Below are 25,204 nucleotides of genomic sequence, written 5' to 3'. Positions count from 1 at the left end.
ATCCTAGTTTAGCTCTCTTTTCAGCTCCAAGGGTTAAGTCTTGATTGATGGAAACCAATCAATAAGTTCCGTCCCTCTGACCACAGCAAAAGGCTGATTTGGGCCAATGAGTGTTGGAGCCAAGATTTTATTTGCCTGTGGAGAAGATGAAGCTATGGTCCCTGCTTGGGCTGCCACCACAGGGAAGAGCCACTCCTAGAATCAATCTAACACATGGAGGAAAGCAGACAGAAGCCGAGAGGTGGAAGGCCTAGGTTTTGGAAATGTCATTTGAGCCCCTGGATCAAGCTGCACCTGACTTTTATTTAAGTCAGGAATCGGCAAACATTTTCTGTAACGGGCCAGATAGTAAAGGTTTTAGGCTTTTTAGGTCATATTGTTTGTCACAGCTACTCATCTTTGCTATTGCCAAGATACAAAGCCATAGATGACACATAAACCAATGGACACAGCTGTGTTCTAACAAAACTATTTACACAGGCAGGTGGTGGGCAGGATTTGACTCAAGAGCTAGAGTTTGCAGATCCCTCATCAAAGGCACTAAATTCCCTTTATTGCTAAAGCACATTTAGTTTGGGTTTTCTAACATTGGTAACTGAAAAGGCTTTAACTGATCCAGGTTCTTGGCTTGTGGACAATAGAAATTGATTCTGAATTCCTTCAGGAAAAACAGATTTATTATCAAGAACAAAGGGTAGCTCAAATTCAGATTCCCAAGACAGAGAGTCCCATTATTCTAGCTCACATGCCCAGGGGAGGGCGATTTACTAGTCTTTCCAAGGCCACATGCAAGGGAAAAGGGTTGTCTCTATAGGGAAAATTAGGGAGCTATCATCAGAAGACCCAGCACTGGGGGCTGGATTTCCTCCATGAACACAGAGAAAAGTTCCCAAATCAAGTATATTCAGCAGGCACCTTATATGTGAAGCTCATCAAAGACAATTTTATGTGTTAGCTAAAAGCTCTCTTCAATAGAAGCCTGCATCCTAGTTGTACCTCTGCCACTAACATGCTGCGTTGCCCTGGGCAAGATAGGAAACTTCTCTGGGCCTTAGTTCTTTTAAGTACAAAAAGAAGGTGATGAACTAGGAATTTTTAAGACCGCTTTGAGTGCCAAGTTTTGAAGGTTGTTTCCATGTATCAATTACCTTGCCTGTTAATCTCTAAGATTTAATCCTCTGTGCCCTGTGGTTCATCTTTTTGCATAATCACTAGATGTGAGAACTCCTTCATGTTACTTAATTTCGGTGAGTATGAATTTCCTCATCTGTTATTGGTCTTACCCTGGAAAGTGGTGTGAGGATTAGAATTATGTATGCCGCATGCTTAGAAGGGCAGTGTGTGCGTATTGGTTCAGAGTGAGGGTTTTGGGGTTAGATTAGCAGGACTCGATCCTTGTTTAGCCTTTTCCTTACTGTACCATTGAGCAGATTATTTAACCTCTTGGACTCTTTGTTTCCTTATCAGTAAAATGGAGATATTTCTAGAACACTTTCCATGGCACTGTTGTATGGATTAAATGAGATACTGCATATAATATGCTTACTATAAAGCCTGGCACATAGTAAATAATCTGTGAGGGCTAATTGTTTGTTATAATTGCTTGTAATGATTTTATTTGGTTTTTACAAATAGGTTCCTGATAGAAATTTTCTCCTGTTTTTCACTGTTCTTATTATGAAATTTTTCAAAAGTAAGTTTTTGAGTTTTGATGCTGTTGGTTGCTTTTAGATATTTCTCTAAAATTGTAAAAGTAATACATACCTATTTTTTTAAAAAAATATTTGGTTTTGTAACCATTGTAGTAGAGTCCTTTTAGTTAAAGTAACAGATTTGTATAAGAAAGGGCATTTATTGGCCCGTATAATTACAAAGTTATCTAAAGCTTAATACAGCACTCAACAATTTCACCAAAGATTGTTTTCCTCTTTCTACACTCTGCTTTCTGTGGGGACCATTTTATGGTGAAACTGTTTCAAGTCATGGCCATCGATGATTGCCAACAGATCCAGGGAGGCTTCCTGTTTCCTCTTCCACATCCTAGAGAAAGAGAAAAGGTCTCTCCCAGTGGGTCTGTCAAAAAAGCAAGAAAGTTTCTCTCCCATAAACCTGTAACAAATGTCGTTTCAAACCTTATTTACCCAGATGAGGTCAAGAATTCATTCCTGAAAGAAATTGTGCCCACAGAGGTTGGGTATCACCAATGTGATGAACTTTCTGAGTGGTCCACACTGTCTAGAGACTCATGGAAAGGACTATGACAGGTATGCTTGGGTACAGTCTTCTGATAACATTGTCTAACGTTACGATAATGCTGCTGGACTGAGTAAGGATATCCAGGCCTAATGGAGAAGCTGACAGATTTGCCATAGCTGAAGCTGGAGAAATTGCCGGTTCTCTTCCATGTGAGTTTGACATCTAGGGGACAAAGAGAACAGTGATTGAGACTATCGTGTGGCTTTAAATGAGCTTGAGTCTGAGAACCAGCTCTTCTGCTGTGTAATCTGGATGATTTTCTTAACCCTCCACACTTAATCCATTATGAATTCTAAATCCATTATCTCCTAAATATCTCACCAATCCATGCATTTATCTCCATTTCCACAGCCCTTCCTTACTTTGATCTACCACCACCTCTTATCTAAACCACAGGAGTCTTCTAACTGATCTTTCTCCTTACATTCTTGCTTTCTGTATTGGATAAGATTGCTTTGGTTGGGAGTAACAGAATATCCAAAAATAACATGGCTTAAACACAACTGAGAAGGTAATTTTTTTTCTCATTTAAAATTCTGGGTAGCCCACAGAACACTCATTACAATATCTAAAATTTTAAACACTAATAATACCAAGTATTCACAAGGACGTAGAGCAACTGACACTCTCATTCACTGCTCATGGGAGTAAAAATGCTACACTCACTTTGAAAAATTGGCTGTTTCTCATGTTGTTAAACAGACTATTACCATATGACCCAGCCATTCCACTCTTAGGTATTTACCCAGAGAAATGAATCCTATGTCTACACAAAGATTTGGATGTAAATGCTCACAATCGTAGCTTTGTTCACAATAGCCCCAGTCAACCCAAATTTCTACTAACTGGTAAATGGATTAAACAAGGTGTGATACATCCACACAAAAGACTACTGCTCAGCAATAAGAAGGAAAGAACTATTGGTACAAAAACATGGAGGAATGCCTAACTACTTACGCTGAATGAAAGGCTAGTAAGTATAGTAAGTATGATTCCATTTACCTATATGACGTTCTAGAAAATGAAAACTAATCTACAGTGACAGAAAGCAGATCAGTGGTTGTCTCATGCTGGGAGTAGAGGGAGGGGTGAATTGCAAAGGGGCATGGAAATCTTTTGGGGATGATAGAAACGTTCTGAATCTTAGTTGTGTTTGCTAGTTACATGAATATATGCAGCTGTTAGAAAACCAAATAGTATACTTCAAATGAATGCAGGGTTTTTTTTTCTTGTATATAAAAACTATGTAAACTATACCTCAATTAATTAAAAAGTTGAAGAAGCAGTCCAAGGTTGTAAAACTCTCCACAATGTTAGGAACCCAGGACCCTTTGTTCTCCTCACTCCATCATGCGTGGCTTCTTCCTCATACTCCAAGATGGCAGCATCTGGTTTCCAGGCTGCAGGATGGAGGAAGGGACAAAGAAAAGGGCAAAGAACATGTGTTTGCTTCTTAAAAGAGGATCTTAAAAGGCCCTTCCATTTGACAATTCTGCTTGCATGCCCATTGGCCATAATTTAGTCACATGGACTTACCTAGTTGCAAAGGATGCTGGGAAATGTAGTCATTATCCCAGATGATCCATGTCCATAGACAAAGGAGAAAATAGACGTTGAGGGACAATTAGCTGACTTAAAGGTCTTCAGTGGCTTTCCATTATTTTCAGAATGAAGTTCAAACGAGCTCCTTGCCATGGCCTCCAAAATTCTTCATGATCTGACCCTTGCCGTCTTTTGTACCTTACTCTGTTCTATTTTGGAACTCCAGCGTTTAGCTCTTCTAGTCCACCTGCAGGGTTTTACTCTGTTTCTTTCTGCTTGGAACACTTTTGGTTCCTCTTTGCCTGGTTAACCACTTCTTATCCTTTCACTCTCACTTCATCCTGATTCCTCAGCTTAGTTTGTTTCACACTTACTTTCCCCATAGAACACTCCTCACAGTCTGGAATTTTGTATTTGTGTGACATTTTGATCACTATATTTCTCACACACTAGACTGCAAGCTCCTTTTTGGTCACCTTTGTATTCCAGTGTCTAACCCATCCCCTAACGAAGAAGAAAGAGCTAAATACACCTTTACTGGGTGAGCAAACGAAGAAATGAATACATGTGTTTTATCTAGTACTACTGGTTGACGTGGGGGTGCCCTGACTTCCACTGAACCCTGACTGCAAAACTCGCTCACTGATTATCTGGGTTAGGGTGTTGGTTTTGCAAGACTCAGTACTATCTCATTTGATCATTTGATCCTTTGCCATCTAAATTTTTCATTTCAGTCACCATGTACACTTTGAGAGGAGATGGAGATCTTTCTCTAAACATTGTCTGCTTGGATAGCAGGGTGTGTGGGAGCGGTGTGATATGAAATGAGTAAAGTTTGTGGAAATAAAAGTTACTGTACAGTTCATTAACTCCTATTTTCCTATGGGGCAAAGTTGAATTATTTAGTATAGGAACCCATGTGGTGTGTAGAAGGCTCAGGGGAGGACAGCAACATGCCGTAATGTGTGTATTTCTTCACTTAATTTGGGAGGCGAGGCTCTGCTGATCTGCTTGAGGGAGGTATTACTCCCAAGTACACGGCATTGATTTAGACGCAGATACAGCATGGTCTACTAAGTGGGAGTTTCGACAGGGTAACTGCAGGATATTAATAGATTCAGAAAAACAGGTTCTCCAAAGTGCAACTTGTGGTTAGCCAACTACAAAATAAACAAAAGTGAAAGCCACTTTTCTTTATAAATATTTTCTTATTCAAAGTATCCTTGTTTTACAAAGCTTTGCCACAGTTAATCCAATTAGTGGGTTTTCTTATAATCTCAGTGAAAATACTCCGATTTAATCTTGCATACATCCCAAAACAAGGTCAAAGACATAAACAGAGCAAGACAGGTAGCGGGGGCTGTGGATGTGACTGAGTGGTTCTAGGTGAGTGTACCAGTCTGGAAACACCTTTCTGTGGGTGTGAGAGGAGCTGCCTCTGGCCCAGGGCATCCCAGACATGGCTTATTTTGTACCACCTTCACCATTTTGGCCACATCAGCCAACCAACCAGGTATTGTTTACTGAATAAGATAGATTCTATTTTTTTAAACTTAAATTTACTCAGAAAGGCAAACTACATTTATTATAAAAGAAAATGTCTAATGCCAGCTCCGGCAGGTCAGGAATTTTTCTGCTGTATTCCCTCAGAATCTAATATAGTACCTCATAGGTGCTCAGGGAATATTTGTTGAATGAATAAATGTCATTATCATCAATAGCAAAGCAAATATTTCTCTAAGATAAGCTGTCAATATATAGCTGTTACAAACAACTAAACATGGTCATCTACTTCCCACATAAAACCTCTTGCATGCCACTGGCACTTAACACTACGTACCACAATTCCTAGGCCACATAACAATTATCACTGCAAAAATGATCTCATTTCATCCTTTACTTATGGTCTTTCTCACTCACTAGATAGGTAACTCCATCCTTGATGGTTTTGTCCACCCCTGTATCCTTAACACTTAGTACAATATTTAAAAATATATAAATATGTATATAAATTATGGAAATATATCACTATTATATTCCCCTGATTACTCGAGTGTGTGTGTATATGTATGTGTGTGTGAGTGTGTGTGTGTGTGTGTGTGTGTGTGTGTATATATATATATATATATGTATGTATATATATAAAATCTTGAATTTGCACATAAGACTTTGTCTTTAGTCCCACTGGTCTTACCTAAATCAGAATTTAATCACATGGCTGCACCCAACTACCAATGTGGCTGAGAAGCATAGTCCATTCTGGGCAAATAAGTTAAATGTTTTGTTAAAAAAGAAGAGGAGACATCTAGTCATCTCTACCCTAGCCTGGCAATGAAGGCCTTTTGCAATCAAGTATCAACCGAGCTTTCCAGATTTTCTTCACCTGCTAGCTGTTCTGAACACTCTGTCTTCTTTGAGTTCCTTTGCTCACTGTCCCTGAAACACACCTAGTATTTTGTCACCCTCTCTTTATTTACTCAGCCCTCTTGGAATGCCTTTTTGCTTCACATCCAAGCCACACCTCTGTTTCCATGAGACTTGCCCTTGACTGCTGGAATCTGAGATGATTTCTTCTAAAGCTGAACTCTTCCAGCCATAACCATGGATGTGATTTGTTCACAAAGCCACGCGCTTCTGCCTCGGATGGCTCTTCTTTTGATGACTTGAACAGCATAAGTTTTTGGTTGTTAATTTTTTTTTACATATTTAGGTCTTGTCCTCCACCCACCACCCCTCATTCTAGATTCTCTGAGGACAGGAGCCCTTTACTCAATGAACATTCCTGGGCCTCCTACCGCATATTTGGCTCTGTGCTCCGTGTTGGGGATTCAGTAGTGAATAAGACACGAGGCCTCGCCTCAACATCTTAAAATTTCCCATGGAATCTGGTTTTGAAACTTCCACATGTGAAGTGCTTTACAAATTTCTGTTGCTTTGTTGAGCAATAACAGCTGACATTTATTTAAATGATTATTACTTATATTCATAATAAAATTTATTGAGTAATTACTATGTGCTAGGCACTATGCTAGTCTTTCACATGTCTCTATTCCTTTTTTTATAACAGTTAGGAGATAGGCACTATTAATTTTTACAAATAAAAAATAAGGCACAGAGAGGTTAAGTTATGTATTCAAAGTCACACAGCTGGTAAGGGGTGGAGCCAGGATGTAATCCAGACAGCTCGATTCCTGAGCTCTCAGTTAAACTATGTTAAGAAGGTTACTGGAAAGTAAAGGTGCTGTCATGATTTAAAGATTTAGTGGCATCATTTAAATTAGCCATCCACAATTCAGATTTTGCCTGCACCCTGCCCCAACAGGAAGCTTTCCTAGGCTGGGATGCCCTTTCCCTTAGGAGTGCCCCCCCAGGCTGGGCACTGCCAACCTACTGCTCCTCATCGGAATCTCAGCTGCCCACGCTGTGTCCCCTCTCTTTCCTTTTGATTATCAAGTCCTACTTTGGATACAATAAAAACAATTCAGCCACCTCTGTATTTTGTGGCAGCTGCATAGCCTTGCTCTCATGCATCCTGTGGTGACGGGGGGGGGGGGGTAACTGAGTAGACGCCGCAGTCTGGAAGCTCCCAGCTGGATCAGGACCACTGACTTTTGTTTTGTTTTGCTCAGTGTTTAATAATGTTTTTTATTTTAATTTGTTGTCAGCATTTACAAATTAGAAGATGGCTGGATTTTTGGCTTCGTAGGAAAACCTGGAAGATTTTCGGATCCATTGGGTCTGTATGCCCACGGGCTCAGGCTGCCAACCAAGTTCAGATAGAGCATGTGCATCTGAACTGACAGAGTGCCCTTCTCCCTATTACCCAGACACCTACAGCCAGGTTCATTTTTCTTACTAGCCAGCAGCAAGTAATAATAATGATACAAAGTGCACATATATAGCACTATATGTCGACACCATTCTAAGTGCTTTACCTTTCATCACTGCTGTCTCCTTTGGAAGAGGTACTGTTACTGTCCCACTTTACAGATGAGGGAATTAAGGTCCACACTGATAATCGTGGAAGGGCTGGGACTCACACCCAGGTGCTCTGGCTCCACAGTCTTTGCTGTTAAGCACTACCCAGCTACTTCTCAATGAAGCATTGGAATTTGTGTCCCTGCTCTAAAGAAAGGGGAGAGCAGGGACGGGACCTGGCCTTGGCCCCTTGTGGTACCTGAGGCTGACTACTGACAACACAAAACCACAGAGCTGATTTCCTACAGCTGCTTTTCCTTATGGCTCTGAACAGAGCTGAACCTGCACCCGAGAAAATCAGGGCAGTGAAAGGAACCCGGGCAGTATCTTTGGGGTCATCTCAGAGCTAACTGTGGTGGAGAGTTTTCCTTTATCTCCCTTTTGCTTCCCTTTTGGAATGAGAGAATTAGTTAATTCTATTAAGTTTCCATCCAAGTCCACTTGAAACGTTAACCCATAAACAAATGTCATTCATCTCAATCCCAATTTTCTCCCAGGGAGGTGGGTGGGGATGAAATATGATGCCAGGCTGAGTAAGCATCTTGGCCTTCACACTGGGGTCCAAGGTGGTCGTTCAGCCAGCCTGAGCCCCTTGGGCTGTGACGTGAGTCCACAATGAGAGAAACAGAGCCTGCAACACGGAGAGTGATCCATTGGGTCAGGTTATCTGCCTGGGAGCCTCAGGACACTGAGCCTTTTTCATAGGCTCTGAGGCAGAAGCAGAGGGAATAGGGCTGGTTCAGGAGGGTGACGGCGGTCACAACACGCATCGAGACAAGTGTCTCTGAAGCTATTCATTGAGCACTTCCATTGCCAGATGCTGTGGATGCAAAGATGGATAAGCCTGTGGCATAGTTGGGATAATCATACAATTCCAGATCAGGGTGCTTTGGAGGGTGAAGAACACAGGATTGGAGTGAAACCATCTAGGCCTAGCAGATATATGGTTACAAATTCACTACTCACAGCTCTGGAACTTCCGATTCTGAATCTGACCAAGTGACCACAAGCGAGTTCACCTCTGAGCCTGTTTCTTGCTGTGCAAAATGGGGATGCGAACAGTCTCAAGCTCTTACCTCTCAAAGATGTCCTGAGTCTTATATCGAATAATGTAGTGGCTGGAATGGGCTAAGAACCCCCTCCCACAAGGGACGCACTTGAGGCTAAGTAGTTGGGCTCCAGGGACTAACCTGGCTTTATAAGTTGAGACGCCTGGTGGGCTTTGCAGGGTGAGAGCTACTGCTTCATCGCTCTGAGAAATCAGGAGCATTATAGAGGCGGAGGTTACGGAAGAGAAAACAGAGAAATGAAGGGACAACTGGAAGAAGAAAGAAATTTAGGGGTAGCGAGGGGGAGGAGACAACTGATGGAAAATTTTTAAGTTATCACTATGCGGTATACACAGTGACTCCAAAACTCGATGCCCACCTGTGCGTGAGGCCTTCAGTGGAAGAGCCATTGCTCATGCCTTGTAGGCGGCAGGTCTCCCGGAGGATGCAATGGATTCAAGGCGGGGCGGGGGGTGGTGGTGAGAGCTGAGACCCCAGGTGAAGGCTCACTCTGTCTGGAGTTGGTGAATGTCCAGTGCTTACCCTCCTCCCGGTCCACAGGGCAGACTCCATAAATGTTAGCTCCCATTCTTATTATTGCAATAGCTATGTAGGCCAGTTTCCATCTATCAACACCAACCTGGAAATACAAAGCTAAAAGACAGTGGGCAGACAGGATGGAAAAAAATGTCTCATGAAAAATGAAAGGGAGTTTTATTATAACACACCATTCCTAGGGAAGCCTAGCATTCAGCAGAACCAACTACAGGAAATCCCAGGCCAGCCTTGAGCAGCTCCAGGACTGGCCAGACCTACCTCAGTAAGAAGCAGGTGGCACTCCTCCCAGACGGGTTGTTTGCAGAATGAGAAGAATGTTAATTAATCCTGTTATCTGAGCTAAATACTTTCTGGTTTAATTTCTCTGATAAAACCACCCTGAATGGAGAGCTCTCAGAATACCAAAGGAGGCCTTTTTATTGGATTCCTGAGGTGCAGTGAGACCTGGAAAGGGTGGGGGTGGGGAGGGTAACCTTTCTGGCCCCTGGAACCTTGGGTTCAGCACTGACTCTTTCCTCTCAGTATTCTGCCTGGAGGTCCTTTACCATCCAGTCTTCTTGCCCCAACATGTAGGAAATGCAAAATTCAGAACGTGGAGTTACCTAGAATTTTTGCACCTGGTTTAATAACCACATCATTGTTGTGTGTTTGCATGTGCCAGGGACTATCTTCATTGCTTTACAGTACTGTGTCTGTCATTTACCTTAAAACACTTCAGCATAGACGGCGTGCTATTTCTGTATATTATTTGAAGTGACAACCCATGGCAGCTACCGTTCTAATCTGGCATCCACTCACCCAGCGTGGTCAGCTAGAATTATATCAGGAAAGTCTCACTCCGGGAGAGGTCATGGTAAGTGCGCTGACTATTTTAACCTCTGAGAAACAACAAGTGTTTTGCCAGTTAGCAAACTACGTGTCAGAAATCGGTTTTCACTGTTGAAATTATTAATAGTAGTATGTTGATAGGTGTAATGGAGGTTAGAAAGAGGCTCACAATTACTATTGGTGAGTGGTATTCAAGATTTGTAGATTGGCTAAAATGTTTATTGCTGATACCCCCACCCTCGTGTAAAAAGTACTGTGTATAAGAATTTAAGTCTTGACCCCTAACTGGCCCTTTACTTAACTATTTGGAGAATTTCTTGGTTGTCTGAAGCTGACTATGAGGGCTCCAGAACCCTGCCTCTGAAAGATTAGGGACACTTTCATGTGTTAAAAACAAGACAACAGGCCCAAAATGGAGTTTCTCATGCTAGGCCCCATTTCACCAGACCAAAACTTACAATTTTAGCTCTCCCAGAAATGAAACCTTAGAGTAGTCCTTCAGGAATCGCGTGATCAACCCCAGTTAGGTAATCTGCCTGATAGACCCCTGCGATCCCCTGAAGGAAAGTAACCTTGCAATAACTAAACCGTTTTTTTTTTTTTAACCTCGTTTGACTTCCTTATTCTTGCTGCCTTCTGCCTATAAAAGTTTTTCATTTTGTATAGCTCTTCCTAGCTCCTTTCTATCTGCTAGATTGGGTTCTGCCCGATTCGAGTCAATGTTTGCTCAAATAAACTCTGAATAATTTTAATATGCCTTAGTTTACTTTTTAACTCATGCAAGGTGGTGGTTGGTCTGTACAGATAAAAAGACGATGGAAGGGACTTCAACTGAGCATATAGCACAGGTTTTAGAAGCGATATTATTCCTGTTAAATAATAAGAGTTTAGCAGATGTTGGTACTGTAGGGGAGGAAAAAAATTTTTTCTATTCTATTAGACTCAGTATCTGAGGTATGTGAATTAAACTGACCGAAGACAGATTAAGATGAGAAAAGGTTAATTTTGTATGCATTTAAGAGGTTTCACAGAAAAGAAGTGAAAACCCCCCAAAAGTGATTGGGCCCGGTAGCCTACGTACCATTTTAACAATGGGTAATAAATTGTGGAGAACTGACAAGACACAGAAAAATGGATTTGGGCTTCCAGGGGTTGGAAAATTGTGAAAAGGTAAATATATGGGGCAGGGAATAATGGAACAGAAAGGTCGTTATGCAGACTCAAGTCTCACAATAATTCTGCGATGAAGGTATTATTATTACCTCCACTTACTGTTGAAGAAACAGGTCTGGAGAGATTGAGTCATTCGTCCAAGGACAGAGTCAGAATAGAAATCGAGGTCACTTGATTTTAAAGCCTGTGCTCTTTCCACCATGCAGAAGTTAAGTATTATGATTTTTTTCAATTTGTAAATAACACATGCTCACAGGAAAATTGGAAAACATGAATGTATAAAATAGCTGAATTCTACTACTCAGAGAAAACCATACTAAGCTTCCGTGTATCACTTCCAGACTCGTTTCTATGCATACCATGTTTTCCTGAAAATAAGACCTAGCAGGACAATGAGCTCTACTGCGCCTTTTGGAGCAAAAATTAATATAAGACCCGGTCTTGTATTAATTTTTGCTCCAAAAGACGCATTAGAGCTGATTGTCCGCCTAGGTCTTATTTTCGGGGAAACACGGTATTTAGCTGAGATCATACAGTGCTTACAGTTTTGTGTCCTGCTTACTTACCATGTTATAAATATTTCTTCATATCCTTAACAATTCTTCATTAACATCATTTAATGTTGAACTCAATATTCCATCCTATAGCTGTGTCATACCACCTGTTGTTGGATGTTTAACTTTGTTCTGATTTCTCCCTTCCATCAATAACAAGATGACCATTTCTGAAGGTAATCAATCTCTTGTTTACGTTTCTTACTGTTTCTTCAGGGCAGATTCCTGGAAGGGAAATTTCTGGGTCAACAGGCAAGAATGTTTGATGAACGTTATGAGGCATTAAAATAGACCACAGCGTGCTCTGCTTTTGTAAATAAGAAAGATCAGCATTACTTTCTAAGACAGATTAAAAATCAAGATAAATTAAAACAGCATTTTGACTAAGAATGGACTGACAGCAGTCAGGTTAATATAGTGCTATTTTCTAACCAGTAGGGGGCAACACAAACAGATACCATTGGAGATCCTCCTTGACTATTTGACTCAATATTTTTGTAGCTTTGTGGGGTTTTTTGGCCAACTTCCTTTGTTAAAATTTAGCAACGACAAAGTCATATCAAATTTATAGGCAAGGGCCAGAGAGGAAAATCTAGTTTACTTAAACGATTTACAGCTTTCTGGAATGTTACGGAAGACTGATTCAGATGGCAAAGGGCTAGAGAGAAAAGGGTCTTTCCAATGTGGACTTGAGCAGGAGGCTAAGAAAACAGGTCAGGGTGAGAGAAGCAGCAGGAAGAAAGTTGTTGGTCAGTGGGATTGATGATGGTGGTCTGTGCCCAGCGAGAGGTGTCCGAAGGCTGTGACGTCAGTTTATCCGCCCAAACAGGAGAGCCGGAGGGAGAACAAGGCACGTGACAACCAGCCTGAGGAATACCTTTGGAATAGCAGGCACAAGGTCAATGATGCAAGGAAGGGAAGTGTTAATGAATGACAGAGAAATATGCTGTGTCTTAAATGAATGACAAAGGGCGGGTAAGCCTCAGTAAGGAATGTGATTGCCATGCACCTGAAGCCGGGGTTGCTGACCTAAGGATTGTGTGCTATGGATAGCATCTTAAGGAAGTCTGTGCATACCCTGAATTTATGCAAAATTCATACAGGAAAACAGACATGATTTTCTGGGGGAAGATTATAGCGTTAAGGAATCAATGACCCCCAAAAGATTAGGAACCAGGGATCTGTGTGTATTCCTTCCATCTCTGGGATCAAAGACACTCTCTTTCCTGAGCAGAAATCCTTCTACCCTGTGTCGAAGACACCTCTTGCCCTACACGTGGCAGAAAACCCTGCCTGGAGGGAGTGGTAGGTGTCCCAGCCTAATGCCTGGGTGATGGAGGGCTTAGCAGGAGGTGTGGATGGGGCAGGTGACAGAGACTGGATGCTCAGGGAAAAGCTCTACGGCACAACAGAAAGCTGGGAAGCATCCAGGTGAATGTATCAGGACGAGATTTCCACTTGGAGACATACTCTCATTTCTAAAAGTTTAATTCCTCCCTCAGGAGCCTGGCAACACTCAGGGCTGGCTACAACTGTTGCTGGAAGAGGCTTATTGACACAGTGGGAGCTTTCTGTCCGAGTCCGGTGGATCTTCATTATAGTGTTTCTTCTGAAGGATTTTAAAAAATCAGCATCTCTTGCAGCATTGACCACAGTGGCGGAAACCGGAACACAATCTGGGGACCCATCAATAGTACCGCGACTGTGATCTGTTTTTCACCCAACACCATTTCTCATGCCAGCCAACCGTGTGGGTTTTCCACAAGAAGCAATTCTCTGGTTCTCTGGGGACGACACCTGGATGTCCCACAAATCAACTCAATTCTGATACGAATTACCTGGAGTTAGCCCAGACCCCACAGGCTGAGAGTTCATCCCACAATACTACTTCTCTCGCTTCAGATGCTGAGCGGGAGTACCTAGTGGGTTCCCAGGTTACCCACACTTCTGTCTGACCTGGCTACACACTGAGGGTTCTCACGACCCCTTCCTCAGGTTCGATAATTTGCTGTAAGGGCTCGCTGAACCCAGGGAAACACTGTACTTACTATTACCACTTTATTATAAAGGGTATTACAAAGGAGACATGCAAACAGTCAGGTGAAGAGGTATATAGAGGGTCTGGAAGGATCCTGACCACAGGAGGTTCTGTCCCTGTGGACTTTGGGGTATGCCAAATGGATGCTCTCCAAACCCCTTCATTTTGGGTTTTTATGGAGGTTTCATTATACAGGCATGACTGACTAAATTATTGGCTGTTGGTGAATAACTCAATTCCCATTCCCTCCTCCCTTCCCTGGAGGCCAGAGGGTGAGGTTGAAAGTTCCAACCTTATAATCACATGGTTGATTTCTCTGTCAACCAGCTCCCATCCTGAAGCTCTTTAGGGTCCCTTCTATGGTTGTTCAGGGCCTGAGCTTTGGGGTGAACAGACTTGAGTTTGCATCTGGCCCTACAAGTTAAGAGCCCAGCAACCTTGGGGAAAGTTTCTGAACCTCTCCAAGTCTATTTTTTCCTCTGTACAGGAGAGAAAATATAAAATAATAATAATAATAATAATAATAAAACCTATTTCATAGGGTCATTGTGAGTAAACACACGTTTAGCACTGTCCACGATGCCTGGCTCAGTAAATAAGTGCTTAGTAAATGTTAACAGTTTGTCGTCATGGTTATTATTATGGTGGTTGTTACTACAACAACGGCCAGATCACGCTCTTGGTTACTCCTGAAGCCCTGAACCTTACAACGTTTTGCTCCTTGGTCTTTGACAACATCAAGCTGATACTGGCGTGGCTACATGGCTCTCTCTGGGTCTCAGCTTGGTCATCTATAGAACAGACTTCCCGTTGTCCCTACCTAATAAGGCAGATGATGCATGAAAGACCCTGGGACGTGCACTGGGAGAGTTCAATGCAGGATACACATGGAAGGTGACATGATACCCAAAGCCTGGGGCTCCCCTCTCATCTTTCTTCGTGCCCCCATCCTGCTCCTCCTGCAAACGGCTCAAGTCCTGCCTCTTCTGAGCACTGGGATGTCTCCTCTCTCAGAACTTGTGGGCACTTCCGTCCACCTTGCCTGTTTGGGCTGGTAATGCCATGCCATACTGCCTTGCATCCTAAATGACTCATCTCACATGTGTGTGACAGCTTGGAGAGATGGGAGTTTGTCTTGTATATTTTCAAGTGGGTATACCTATGAATAAGAAATTAATTAAAAACTAATAAGAAATTAATTAAAAACTGATAATAGATGGTAACTTCAAGGAGATTGCTGTGTGTCAGACATGGTGCGAGATGCCTTCACACAAAATCAACATTTAATAATAGCACAACATCCCTATAAGGTAATTTCCCGTTTTCCTGGAGAAAAATGAGGTTTGGGAAAGTAATTAAGTTGCTCTAGTAACTAAGTAATTAAGTACCACCCACATTGAATAAGAAGCTGACATTTTCCTAGCCTCTCAGTGCCAAGCAGAGTACGACACACAATAAGATCAGAGTAAATATAAAGTAAAATACCTTTAGCACCCTTTGCTGATGAATTTGAGATTTAAAAAAATTGTTATTTCTAAAAGCAGCTACAGTTAAAGTTAAAAAGAAAAAACCCAACCAACTGTATGAGCTTGCACGTGTGCCCTTTCTGGCATCTGTTTACCAAAGAGGCAGAGAACTCACCTGGATCTGAACCAGGGCCAGTGAGGAAGGGGAAGCAGGAGGCTCCAGTAGGGTCCAGGTTTCCTGGGGGGGAATCCAGGGCCTGAGTGTCCCCACTTCCTTCTGGTCTATTGTTCAGGGGAAACAAAGCAAGGAGCTTTCTGTTCTTTCTCCGGAATCCCGGAATCTCTGAAGCCTGCTCTTTAAGCAAGCAAGAATATTGAACCCTCCTCCCCCAATGAGCTCTCCACATCTTCCTCCTCCCTGGGGGGTCCTGAAGGGGAGTATGAGGGCTGTGGTGGAGGTGTGGGTAGGGGTGCAGCTTCCTTTATTTCCTCCTTAAAGGCAAGCACAAGCAGCTTTGGCTTACCACTTTTTTTTTTTTTTTTTTAAAGACATCTTGGGGTGGTCCAGATGTAACAGGGCTCACTCTTTCATTTAAAAACTAGGGGAAAAAAAGTGCTGTGAGACCTGCCCATTCCTACAGAGGGTTCAGCAAAGGAGAGAGACTAACATCATCTCTGGCTCTGACTTCTTGCCGCCTGCTTTCTCTCCATCACCTCTACTCTCTGCCCCGTCCTTATGGATGCTGGGGGCTACTTTCAGCTCTCTGCACCACTTAGCTCCCAGGGTCAAGAGGACGTATTTAGTGCTCTCTCAGTGTTACTTCCCATATTTTTTTCTGAGCTGAAAGAATTACAACACAGAGCAAGCCCACTCACTTACAATATAGTAAAATGGTTGAAAGCACAGATTTTTCAAGTCAGACTGCCCAGGTTCAAATCCCAGTTGTGCCTCCTGCCAGCTGTGTGATGTTAAGTAAGTCACTTAACATCTCTGTGCCTCAGTGCCCTCATCTGTAAATGGAGATGATCAATAATACCAATGAGACTGTTGTGGGGTTTAAATGACCTAATACTTGTCAGGTGCTTAGAACCCTGCCCGGCACATAGTAAGCACTAGAGAATCAGTTATTAAAGAACTAACATAGCACCTGGGACCTCTCTGCCTTTGACCTGGTCAGTTTCTGTGTTGCTGGGACCTGTGCCTCTCCTGAACCTGAAGAGCTATTGCTTTTATTTTCTTCCCTTATATGATTCTCGGGCCTCTCCAAAATGCCTATGGCTCAGGTTGCAAGGGGGGAAATGGAGAATTCTTGTTACTGTATATAGCTTTCTGTATTTCTGCTTCCTCATTCCAGTGTGAGGCAGAGAATCTTTTATACCTAAAGGCTTACCACCATGTTTTTCTAAACAAAAGATCAATCCATTCTGCCCTACTGTGGTCCGTAATTTTTTGATAATACTTTTGCCTTTGCCTTTGTAAGGGAGGAAAAACTTTTCCTTTACCCTAGGTTTTGTGACTCACAGTTCTGGACTGTGAATTCAACTAATAAGTGACAGAGTCACAGGAGAAAATCATACACATTTTATTCAATATTCATATTTTTACGTGGCAGTGGGAGAAGAGAAGTGATCATCTGAAAGAAGCAGTTAGAGTCAGGGGCTTCCATGCCGTTTTAACAAAGGGGAGAAATTGTAGAGAAGTGACCAGACAGAGGAAAGGGGTGTAGGTTCCTTGGGGTGGTAAATCGGGAGAAAATGACTCAGAAATATACAGGGGAAACTGATGGAAGATAAGAGTTATTTTAGTAGCTTTATTTGAGCAAGCTCATCATAGTGTCAACTCCCCATTTAGGGTAATAAAAATGTTCTTTTCTTCCTGGTACGGGGGGGGGGCACCTGCTCATGGGAAACATATGCCCTGCTTTTAGGCAGAAAGGGGTACGGAGTGTGAGCAAAGAAGAGGCAATTCTGCTGACTTTGGGAGAACTGCCATGAAGTAGGATTCTGAAGCAACGGTGCCTCTCCAGGGAAGGTGGAAAAGCTCAAGGAGGAGAGAAAATATTCCTTAGATAACATATTGGAAGCTGCCGGGAATCCAGCTCAAGCTCCTGAACCTCTCAAGGATTTAGCCCTGGAGAAAAGGAGATCAATTAGGAATTTCACCCTGTAATTCAGGTGGTGATTATGAGGGTCTGGGTGGAGAAAGTGTGCATGTGTGGTGGGGAGGCGGTGGCAGAGGAATGAAAAGAGGCAATGATTGCAAGAGGATCTTAAAACTAAACGTAAAGCTTGACTTGAGATCGGACTTGAATCAGTCAGATAAGGAAGAAAGGAGGGAAGAGAGGGAAGGAGGGTGAACGGGAGGAAGGAAGGAAGGTAGGAAGGGGGAGAGGGAGAAAGGAAGGGAAGGAAGTTCAACTTTCGAATTTGTTAAAACTAGAGAATTTTAGAGCCAGAAGGGCTCACCCCCGCCAAACACATCCCTTTTACAGATGAAAAGTTGAGCCCAACATCTTGCCTACCGTAGGAAATCATGTCAATTCCAGGTTTCGGGGCCAGAAGTTAGATCTCTGGATCCTCAAGCTGGATCCCCCATTTTTCCCTGTTCCTTCCATTCAAATAAGAGGGCAACGCTAACCGTGGGGTACAGTACCTGGCAGCCAGTTAAACAGTATCGCTTATCATTCCTGGTCCATATCAGCCACCAGGACACCAGTTTTAGGCAGAATAAACCATTATATCTGGTTACTCAACCTTAGCACGATTGACATTTTGGGCCAGATAGTTTTTGTTGTGGGTTCTGGCGCCTTGTAGGATGTTTACTGGCATGTTTACTTGCCACTACATGTATTGTGCCATTGGCATCCTCCCCCCAATCCCTTGCCCCTGTCCCCAGTCATGAGAATTATAAATGTTTCTAGACATTGTTAAACATCCCCGGAGGCGTGGGATTACAGAACCGTCCCTCGCTGAGAACCAAGGCCTTACATCAATGTGCTTACAGTGAGCTCCAGCATCACCTGGACCAGAAAGCATGCAGTCTTAAAGGTTGAAGCTCTTAGATCATTCACTGAGAATTCAGTGATTAACAGTTTCCAAATAATCTTTAGAAAGGTGATTTGTTCATTCATTCAACAAATATGTATTGTTTATGAATTACGTGCCAGGAACTGTGGAAATCTTTAGACAGACAGGGGTGAATGCGATGGCTTTCAAGAGTTTAAAGCAAGATCACCGATGTGAAAATGAATGATCACTCCTAGGATTTAGAGTCCCACAGAGAATGGGCGAGGGCACAGGAACCAGAGAAGACACTGCCAGTCAGATGTAGATGGAAAACCAGGAGAACAAGCTGCTGCAGAAGTCAAACTAGGAATGGGGCCACTCAGAGCCTGGACTTCAAAGTCAGATGAACCTGGATCTGAATCCTGGGCAAATTATTTTCTTAACCTCCGTTTCTTTCTCTGTAGAATGGAGATAATAGCAACACTCAGCTCATGACTGTTTTGTAGATTCAATAAGATAACGCATGTAAAGCTCTGAGCCCAGAGCCTGGAAGCTGGTAAAACACTTAACAGTCCTACAGAAGCTTCTTTAATCTTCGTTCAGCTGATACTATTTTATAGCTAGGGACAAGTTTGTGCTCGGGAGCAAAAGCACACCCACTGTCACCAAAGAGAGGAGCCAGTCATTGGAGCAGTTATTTTAGTTTCAGTCATCTGATTGTCCCTTATTTATGGCTTGTTGGTTGTATGTCTACTTGGTTTTGAGGCATCTTATGAATATTACCGAATACTTTATCTCCTATATGCACAAAGGCAATGAGAGTATTGAATGTGTTACTTCAGAGAGAGGTTTGCTCATTAAGGAAATGAAAGTAGAGGTCAATTTTTAAAACTGAAAGTGAGAAAATGCAGAATTCTGCATGTGCATTTGAGGTGAAGCACTGTCCAGTGGTGACGACATATAAAGTGCTACAAGCAGAAACAAGCTTGGCACATAGTAAGAACTCAGGAAACATCTTCCACCACCATCATCACCACCATCACCATCATCATCATTCTGCAGAACTGAGAGGGAATCATAGAGTATGTGAAAAATGCTGAGTTTGTGTCGTGCACTCTGCAGTTGCCAGCCAGAGGCAAGGAAAAGTGAAGAGCAAATTGGAAACAGTGTGGACTATGTGGCTAGAGCTGAGAATCAACCTCAGAAGCCTCATGCAAATTTCGGAGCCAGTGGGGATCGGAGACCACAAGGGCTTGGCTTGCAGTAAGTGGAAAGTCCTGCTTGGAGATGCTGGTTGCGAACCATGGGTGTTGCGTGAATTTGAGGTTCATTTGAATCTGTTCCTCATTAACACGAATCTTGGGTGATTGGGGTATGGATCCCCTAGATCTGTGAGATACTTATGGAGACCATCTGGGGAGGGAGTGTCATTTGCCTCAACAGATTTCCAAATTGATTAGTTTTAAGGAAATATGCCCAAGAGAGGGACGTACCACAGCAGCAAGGAGAAACATTAACTTGAGAGCATAAACTAACACCTTCAGTTTGGTGGATATGTGAATGGGTGCCACAAACTTAAATTCTTCTCGGTCACCTGAGATGTGTAACAGCTCACATTTGTTGCACTTGTAATATGTGTCAGATAGTATTCTAAGCTTATTTCATGGACTTGCATCCGGCTTCTATGAACCAGGTTCTCTTATGTTCCCGTTTCACACATACGGAAGCTGAGGCACAACTTGCCTAAAGGGATCCAGCTAAGTAACCGTGCAAGCAAGACGTGAACCAGGGGGTCTGGCTCCAAAGCCCATGCTATTAACCACCTACCTTACAAATGGTCTTTTAACACCTGACCTATTTTGAAGTATAAAAGCTTCTGTATTATCATGAGTGCTATCACTCTCAGGGAAGCATGGTCCTTGACACCAGGGAGAATTACAACCAAGTCAAAGCCATTTGATTTAGAAACAAGCACATCATTGACCCTTGAGTGGGTGGTTTCTGTAAAGCACTGGGATGGTAGCCAGACTGCAAGGGCTTCTGGGAGTCAAGGGAGGTGAGAAAAGGGTGGACTTGGTATATATATCACTTTCAAGAGTTGGCAGTAACAGGCGAGAAAGAAATACAATTATAACTACCAGGAGCAGCCAGCCATGGGAAGCATTTCTTGTTTCTGCTCTTCAAGGTGATGAATACATATTGGACGGAAGGAAAAGGGGCTGGTGCAGGGCAAGTGGATGAAGATGCTGAAAAGGGAGGAAAGATATTTCAAAGGAACACCTGGGAAGGGACGCTGCATGGGGCAGTAGTGGGAGGTTTGCTGGATTTGGATTTGGAGATGGTTGGGGCTTGACTTAATGTTGTCTGGGTGAATCAGTCGTCACAGTTTCAGTAATCTGGACCCACCTGGAACTGGAAGCCCACATTCTCCTGGTGTGGATGGTTCATTACCTAACTGCTAGGAGAACTGGATGAGTGTCCCGGAGCTGCTATTAAATCGATAAGACGATCTTGGCAAATAAGTCACTTCTTGTCTCAGAGCCTCACTTTCCCCATCTGTCAGGTGGCAGATTTGAACTAAAGATCCTGGGTGCTTTGCACTTCCGGTAGTAGTAACTTCTAATATGAATAGAAGAATGTCCTGCTGTTTGGGGTGAAGGATTAATACGCTTATTGTGTGATTTTTACCCTAGAGAGGGAGAGAGGCCACAGTCACTTCCCTCTGTGCTGGAGAGAGAAGTGATTTGACCAGAGTTGTAAACGGGCCTCCATTGTATTTATACACGTGTATACTGTTCATTGAAATTGTCTAATTTGTCACCAGGATTTTAAGGGCATCATTCTAAATACTCTAAAAACTGATGACCTTTATTAGCCGTATGCCTATCTGACTCTCAGGAACATCGTGAAGTATGGCTAGCTTGTTGCTGGAGAATTATGTATTGCCATGTGCACATAAGTCCACCTATTAGCAGAAGGGTTGCTGACCTCCCTAAGATTTTTAGTTCTCAGGAAGGAGGACCACATGGTGTATTTGTGCTGCTAATTATCAGTTGTTAACAGCATTGAATAAGGAGAATTTCCCCTAGCCACCAGAACTATAAAATTCAACTCAGCAAATGCAGAATGCCTACTATGTGTCACATACCAAACAGGAAAATGGGGACTACAGATATCAGTTTTGCCGATCAGAGTCTGTAACCACAATAAAAACACAAAACAGGAAACCATGACAAATATCTGACTATCTGGTGTGCGGCCAGTTGGAACACAAGGGGTGCGACCCATCAGATAGGCGGGTGTGTGTGTTTGTACGTCTGTGTATGTGGTGTGTGGTCAGCGGGGAACAATAGGCTGAAGAGGGGAGAAGGTTTTGTGGTAGGCACCGATGGAGAAAATCTGCACATGTTATGCTCTTATCTTGTTATGGATATGTTATTGCTCAAGACCATTTATGCCTCCTACCTCTCCAGGGCGTTGGTGTATGCTTATGGCCTTAAGCCAGCCATTTGATTCAAGATGTCACATACTACAGTAGCAATTCTCCAAGTGTGGTGCAGGGACCTTTGAAGTTACCCTCACGACCTGTGCAGTCACAGGGGGCCCATTGCAGTTTAACGGCTGTCTTTAAATTCTTAACAACATGTGAACCAAGGACCCCACATTTTCAGATTGCACTGCAATTCATGTAGTTGGTCTTAGTGGCTTGAGACCCTTTCATAGGGTCCATGGGTTCAAAACTATTTTAATAATAATAATAATAATTATCATTAATTGCTTTTTCCACTCTCATTCTCGCAGAAGTACACAGGTAACTTTCCAGAGGCTGCATGACGCTGGCATTGCAGTAGATTGAATGCAGAAGCAGATATGAGAATGGAGCTGTTTTCTCTTCAGCCAGGCGTTAGAGAGATTTGCAGAAATGAAAAACAGTGCCACTCTTCTTACTGTATGCATTTTTGCTTTTGGAAAAAAGAGTCAGTTTTCACAAAAATATGTTACTTATATTAACATGTAATAGGTTTTAAAAATTGTTTTTAGATGAATTAATAAATAACTTGAAATTTTTTCTCAGTTTTAGTTTTTAATGTAATTAAAAACTACACAATTAGCAGCACAAATACACCATGTGGTCCTCCTTCCTGAGAAATAAAAATCTTAGGGAGGTCAGCAACCCTTCTGCTAATAGGTGGACTTATGTGCACATGGCAATACATAATTCTCCAGCAACAAGCTAGCCATACTTCACGATGTTCCTGAGAGTCAGATAGGCATACGGCTAATAAAGGTCATCAGTTTTTAGAGTATTTAGAATGATACCCTTAAAATTTTAATGTATTAAATATTGATACATACAACTCATACACACAAAAAAAAAACCCAAAGTTTTGGGGCCGGGGGGGTCATCAATAAGTTTCAAGAGTATAGAAAGGGTACTGAGTCCAAAAAGTTTGAGAGCCACAGTTTTATAGGTATTTACTAATTCTATTAGGGAAAAAAAATACAAAAACATTAAGGGAATGTGATCAAAAGATACAGTGTGTTTGTTTATATTTCTATGAGTCAGGGTTCTCCAGAGAAACAGAACCATTAGGATATGTATATAAACGGAGATTTATTTTAAGAATCAGCTCACATGATTATGGAAGCTGAGAAGTTCCACAATCTGCCATCTGCAAGCAGGAGACTAGGGAAAGCCAGTGGGGTAATTTGGTCTGAGTCTGAAGGGCTGAGAACCAGGAGCACCACCATCCAAGGGCAGGTGAAGATGGCTGTCCAGGCTCAAGCAGAGGGCAAACTCACTCTTCCTCTGCTTTTTTTGTTCTGTTCATACCTTCAACTGATTGGGTGATACCCACCCTCACTGGTGAGGTAGCTCTTCTTTCCTCAGTCTACCAATTCACATCCTCATGTCTTCTAGAACACCCTCACAGACATACCTAGAAGTAATGTTTTACCAGCTATCTGGGCAACCCTTAGCCCAGTCCAGCTGACGTAAAATTAACCATCCTACTGGTTCATTCTACTAGGTCTATTAAAAGATGAGGCAAAGACACAATTTTTTCTTTACTCCTGCACTTCTGCAGAATTTCCCAAAGTGTCATGTAACACAAATCGCTTGCCTTCCTCCTTCATAGATGGACAGTTCCGAGTGGCAGATTCTGGGTTATGTCTAGCCACCGGAGCTTTCCAAAATGGAATGGCTGCTTCAAGAGGCAGTGAATACCTTGTCCCTCAAAGGGTTCAGACGGAAGCCAAATGTCCACTTCTAGAAGGGGTGCTGTCGACTTCGGAGGGGGCTGCTAGAGAGGATACTGGCATGGGGGAGAGGACTGGACAAAGAGGACTGGCACTTCTGGGATGTTAGTAAACAAGAGAGTTTTTTCCCTTATCATGTCCAAACTCATGGAGCTGAAGTCATCACGAATGGGTACATATCTTAAGAGGAAAGAAAAGATATTCTGTCAGCATGAAAGTAGTGGAGCAGACACTAAAGCTTCCCGTCTTGCATATGAGAAGCTGGGCACCAGCTGAGTCTGGAAAGAGAACTTTCCCCGAGTGATGTACGTGAGGGAGAATGGCGCAGGCAGGGCACAGTGCAAATGGGAATCGTGTGTTCTTATTCTTACGACTCTGACTCATGAAGGTTGACATGTTTTAAAGCCACTGATCCCTCCTTTCCCTTTTAGGGACCCCTTTCCTCTATTTTTAGCCCCCAAGTGCTGACATGATTTCCCCCCACTTATCTTTTGAAATCCATGTAGGAAAGGAATGTTGAGGCGTTTGGCTGTTCAGCGTTTAGCACATTACCCTTGAGAAAGAAACAAGGAGATCCTGGAGACAATGTCTTTTCCCCCAAGGAATAAGCCGCCCAAAGAGGAAATTTCAGACACTGGGTAGTCAGAAAAGACATTTGGGGAGAGAGAATGTTTTTCCAGCACTCCTCCAACCATGCCTACTGTTTTAAAGAGGTAATTCATGATGTCTGCCCTCCATTCTTCTGTACATCTGTCTTCTTCATTCCTACTTTTCCTCTTCTGTAAAAGCTTTACGGATCTTCTTTTTACATCTCACAGACATCGTCTAGGTATTTAGGATTCAGGGACAGATCATATGGCATCATTGATTTTGTAATCCGTGAGTAGAGACAGACAGGTGAACGGGTCACTGAAACAGAGTGAGGCAAACACTGTAGGGGAAGGTGTGCCAAGTGTTGGGGCAGGCTGCCTGGGATGGAGGGTAAGGACCATCCTGATCTGGCCCCTGGAGGGGGAAGTGGGTGTTTACAAGGGGAAACAAGACAGCAGGGCAGTCCAGGCCCAGAGACGTTAAGTAATGTGCCCAAGTTCACACTCGTATGTAGCTGGACCAACGCTGAAGCCTGGTTTCATAGCCCGCGTCCTTGACCTGTGTGCAGAATTGCCTTTCCCCCTAAACATAAGCAGCTCACTGTGACCTGGCATAGGGTCAGGTGGGAGACCAGAGTGACTGGGAATGAGACTGTGCTCAAGATTTCACATCGCATCCCTTTAGTCATCCTGGTAAACAAAAAAGGGAGACAAATGTCTACGGACCAGAGAAAAGTAAAGCCCAGTTCCTTGAGGTGCTGTTGACGGACACTCACGTCACATGTTATTTGACATATACTATCATGCAGGGTGCCAGCTCCCGCTCCCCACATAAGAACGCAGGACATGGTGAGGCCAAAAAGGAACACCCACGGAGCCATAGATAGGGGAGTCATACCACTATAGT

General features: G+C 42.9%; 1 protein-coding gene across 2 annotated transcripts in view; it reads left to right on the top strand.

Annotated features, from left to right (window-relative positions):
• The window catches only part of PRR5L (proline rich 5 like), a 129,887-nt gene that overhangs the window by 21,693 nt on the left and 82,990 nt on the right, over positions 1–25,204 (top strand). Inside the window, exon 2 of one of the 2 annotated variants that reach the window (XM_033121083.1) lies at positions 2,146–2,264. The exons of the other annotated variant lie outside the window; for it this stretch is intronic. The gene's annotated coding sequence lies outside the window, so the exon portion shown is untranslated. The remainder of the gene's footprint in view (positions 1–2,145; positions 2,265–25,204) is intronic. 2 annotated transcript variants of the gene reach the window in all.

Source organism: Rhinolophus ferrumequinum, chromosome 11, assembly GCF_004115265.2.
Source record: "Rhinolophus ferrumequinum isolate MPI-CBG mRhiFer1 chromosome 11, mRhiFer1_v1.p, whole genome shotgun sequence".
Classification (NCBI taxonomy): Eukaryota; Metazoa; Chordata; class Mammalia; order Chiroptera; family Rhinolophidae; genus Rhinolophus; species Rhinolophus ferrumequinum.
This window is presented reverse-complemented; position numbering and strand designations above follow the sequence as displayed.